Genomic DNA, 4901 nt, shown 5'->3' with positions numbered 1-4901 from the left:
CGGGCCGGCCGCCCCTCCCCTCCGCTTCCTCTGTTCCGGGTAGATAGAAAGGAAGAAGAAGCCCCTCCTTTCCGATCTGACCCCCTAACTTTTCTCAAATTACACATAGGTCCTTCCACCTCTCTCAAAGGCTGTTTCACAGATCGATCCCTCCACCTCCAGAAATATTTACAAATAGGTCCCTAGTTTATCGCAAATCAGTCCTAAACGTCCAGTTTAAGCCCCTAATTCATGCTTAACCCGTCATTTCATGCGCCAAACTCCCTCCAATTGATCCCAAATTTTACCACGTCATCCTTCGGAATACTTCCGCCGATCCATATCCAAATTTCCCAAAAATAATCTTTCTACCTATTTTCCGTTCACGTTTTCTGTTCGGAGCTCACGGTTAAAAACCGATCTTTCTTTTATTTATTTGTGTGTCCGTTTGTGTGTGTCGTAGATCACGGTTTGCCCGAGGAGGATCCCGAGGAGGAGTTTGACCGCGAGCCCGAGCTCGAGGACCAGCAGCACGAGCCAGAACTCCTGAAAGGCTTTGAAGACGGCAAGTCCAATCTCACCCTTTGATGCATATTTAATACCTAGTTTTTCAAACACAACCTATTGGCCCATTTTACAAAATGCATATTATTTCATCACAAGACATGGTTGGATAGCCACCCCTTGATTGTTATGAACATTCCTTGTTACCCTATGGTTGTCACTAAATATGACTCTCTCTATTTAGCCGATAACCACCGCTAGAATGCTTAGGAAATTGCTACTTAACTACAATCATTATTACAATGGTGTATTCAGAAAATAAACGTGTGTGTGTGTGTGCAAGTGAGAAAAATGGCTTTCCGGGTTCAAAGGAAAAGATGTGTAGGCAGGATGGATGGGTATTCCTTGTGTGGGATGCCAAGGTGTTGTGCTCGTACCTTGGTGGTTGAGCAGTGTCAGGAGATATCCATCTTGTCGTGGTTAAGGACCGAGTTGATGTGTTATCTTGCCTAATTCAACCATCGTGCAACCACTCGACCGTTGTATGGGCAACGGCTTAGCATAAATCCCACTAGCTGAACTGTTAGTCTTCAGGGGTGCTGGTGAGCAACGGGAGCCCATGGAAAAGGAGTAAGATCTTGGAGACTTAGGTCCCGGTTACGGCCTCGTGGATGAGCCGTGAACCCCTTTGGTGCTTCCGTGAGGGCTAGCCAGTCTTAGCTAAGGTGGGTAATGGCTTTGTTAGGATCCGCACCGGCACTAAGGTGATCGTGCTGCGGTACCCTACTTGTGGGAAAAGTGTACAACCTCTGCAGAGTTCAAACCTATCCGGGAAGCCGTGTCCACGGCATTGGACGAGTTACGGCTTGGTCACATAACTAGCATTTGGGCATGGATGGTCACGTGTGCGTATGTGTGTGTGTGTGTGTGTGTTGGATTTTGGAAGAATCCGGCAGTCGTGCCGTGCGCTATGGCGGACGGGGAGTCCGATAGCGATAAAAACCTGTATCCTTTGTGTAGGATCAACCCCACTCCATGTTTGGTTACCAAAGAAAAGCTTTACAAAAAAATTTGTTTAAAAACGAGCCTATGCATGTGTTGAAAATCTAGCTTACTACAAATAAACTCTAGCCTATCCTTGATCTATCCTGTGCATCTATCTGCTTGTATCCCCCTCCGTGGATGGGGTTGGACTTGTTGAGTACGTTCGTACTCACCCTTGCTTCGTTACTACAGAGGAAGACCCGGACTTCGTCGCCGAAGACCTTGAGTAGAGGTCGTGTCCGCACCCAACGCTACCTGTGGTGTTGGCCTTTCCAAGATGTTGCTGCTGCCGTGTAGTCCCGAGTGCTGTCTTTTGGCAGTCGCTTGGTTAGCCGCTGTTGTTTATTTACTTCTTATCGCTGCATGGCTCTCGCGCCCGCTCCCCCGGGAGTTGTACGGTAACTGAATTATCTGTCGAATAAATGTGTTATCAGCCTCCTGGGACTGATATTTGTATCACATTTAGTCTCTACTTATGTTGGGACGCTTCACACCTTCTCCACCGCCCCGACCTTCACCGAATCCCCTCACGGTGAGCACCCACACTTCTCCCGCCGTTGTTCGCATCGTTTAGCCCCTAGGCTCGCCGGAATTTCATTCCCGCCGCCGCACCCGCCATTAGGGCACGGGTGTGATTGAGGAAACCCCGCAGGGATCTTTTTGTTAGAACCGAGGGCATACGCGTGACATTTTGAAAACTTCAGGGGCCTGGCTGTAAAGTCATTTTGGTTTTGTTGTTTTATTTTGGCAGAAAAATAGATGAAATTTGAAAATGCATAAAAAAATGTAGGAAGCTCAGAAAAATGTCAAAGAAATTTTTTTTGAACTCACTGAAGTACATAGTTTCATGGAAAAATAACTTGCCCATGTTACTATTGGAAATAATACCCTATAGTTTTATTTCTTGTTGAGGCGTTTTAAATCATGGTAAATCAAATAAAAATGTAAAAATGACTAATCCACCTTTTGAGTGTCTGTTTCTTTGAACAGAAACTTGGAAAAATAGTTAAGACCCTAGTGTAGAACTTTAAATCCCTATTTTAACTTTATCTTTGAAGTTTAAGGTTAAATCTTTCATTTTGCATACGTTTCAATCCAGAGTAGAGAAAAATATGAAACCACTTGGAGTACCATGGTTTTGAAGAGTAGTTCTTAGGAAAAATATGAAACACTAATTGTAACTTGTTGAGGCATGCCTTTGTGTTGGAAGAAAGATAAATAGAAGATAAATATGGGAAATAGTTGTCCATCACTAAAAATCATAAAAAATTCACCAAAGTCTCTGTAACACGCCTTCAACCCACTATTAAAGTTTCACCCTCAGAATCACTGTAGATTTTGAGATAAAAATGGTGAAGTACATGCTATCTTTAGGTAATAAAATAATTTTAATTATTTATTACTAATCCAATGGATCCCAAATTTTTTTATAGTAACTCATTGATGACTTGAGTGAGATACTGCTAATTTCTCAATGTCATAGGTTACTGTTTAAATATGGAAACAAATTTTGGAAGATGAATCGGTTTAAACGAATAAAGAAAATATTAAGTCCTAGTAAGCTTAATTGGTAATTTTTGGAAGAGGTACATAAAAACCTTAGATGCATGAACTTAGTACCTTGATCTGAACACTAGTTGCTAAAGTCGAGTAGTTGCTGTGCTAAATAGCAATCGGTAAAAGTCGAGTGATTGTCTATCACTCGCGAGTTATAGGAGTTGTTGTTTACTCATACTACAACCACAAGGATGACGGACAGGATAGGGAATGGTTCCAATGTGGTGATTTTTCCCGTTTGTCTAGTAATGAACTTGCTAAGGTCGAAACGTGTCGGCGTTTGTGATCAAATGTTTGAAAGTACTAATCTCATACAATGAAACAAAAGAACCAGAAAAGGTTTAGAGTGTATCCTGGGGCAGGACCATTGCCAGAGGCAATGGGTGTGCCGTTCCCAGAACTGAAGTATCAGATATTGTGCATGAAACTTCAGTTCGGGCTGTTTGATGTAGTCGATCAGAGTCGGTGCAGTGATGATTTGGTGCAGCGCAGTCCCTCGAGCAACCTCTGGGAAGTAGTAGGACGTAGTCGTTCGCAGCGAGCAGTCGTGCAAAAGATGCGCTCCCCAAAAACTTGATCGCCTGCCTACTCATGCAAGTGTCGCAGCAAGATGAAGTTTCGGAGGTCTGCTCTCGCAAGCTCTGTGCGCAGAGGCTCGCGATGGAGATGCAAAAGTAGCAGCGAGCAGCAGCAAAAAGGGAGAGAGTGATTTTCAGCGTGCGTTAATCAGAGTACGAGCACCCTTTTTTATAGACGCAAGAGAAAGGAGATTCAATAAACTTGGACACTGTCACATGTGATTGATAGCCATTAACCAGCCATCAGTTACCCGTAACCTCCAGCTGTTACTAGTCACCATCAGTTACCCGTAACCTCCAGCTGTTACTACTCACCATCAGTTACTAGTCATTAAACATAGCGTCAGTTACTGGTCATCAACTCGTGATTAAAAATAGATTTATGTGTAGTACCTCTTTCTGTCTCTCACTAGGTATGAAAAAACAGTTCCCATTCTGCAAGGATTCAGCTAACAGATACTGTTCATGGTGATTCAGAATTATGGAATTTATTAGGCAAGCAGCGGCAATGTTATTGGAACTGTATCAATGTAGGGAGGGTCAAGGTCAACATATGATTGCATAAAAATTCGGATTACAATAGAGTAGGTGAAGAACCACAAAGGTTGGAAAGGATAGCTAGAAAAAAATAATTAGATACACGCTGTTCATGGTGGCTCGAAAACGATTGGCATACGACGAAGATGGGTTTGCAGAGATGGATGGTGAGAGAGAAGCCACTTATCAATAGCCATGTTGATCATCCATATATGCAAGATCCGTGTCAATGTGGTTGAGGCAGCCTATTAGAGAAGGCACCGGAGCATGTGTTGTCAATCCAAACTGACATGGGCGGATGGGCGATGATGAACTTGACAGATGGACAGACCATGGAAGTGGCCGGCAAGCAAATAACACTGATAGAGTACATAAAGTAGCGATGAACTTGACAGATGGACATGCCGTTTTCTTTTCTGAAGAGATGGTATGAGCCCATAGTTTCTAACCTCTGCTTCCGCTGTTTGGAGGTCGCAACATCGCCCGGTGAAAGCTGTCCTGTAAATGAGTTCACTTTTTTTAAGAGAACTCACTTGTTCAGCCAAATTTGCCAATTGTTTGTCCAAGCCTCTCAATCTGGACGAGGATCAAAAAACCATTATCCAAGCCTTATGTCATGAAAAATTATGGAATGGAGACTCACAAACCTTAGAACAGTTGTTCCTAATTTTCCACAGGTAACAGCTTCAAAATCCATGAAGG

This window comes from Setaria italica, chromosome I (genome assembly GCF_000263155.2).
Source record: "Setaria italica strain Yugu1 chromosome I, Setaria_italica_v2.0, whole genome shotgun sequence".
Lineage (NCBI taxonomy): Eukaryota > Viridiplantae > Streptophyta > Magnoliopsida > Poales > Poaceae > Setaria > Setaria italica.
Note: the sequence above shows the minus strand (reverse complement) of the source record.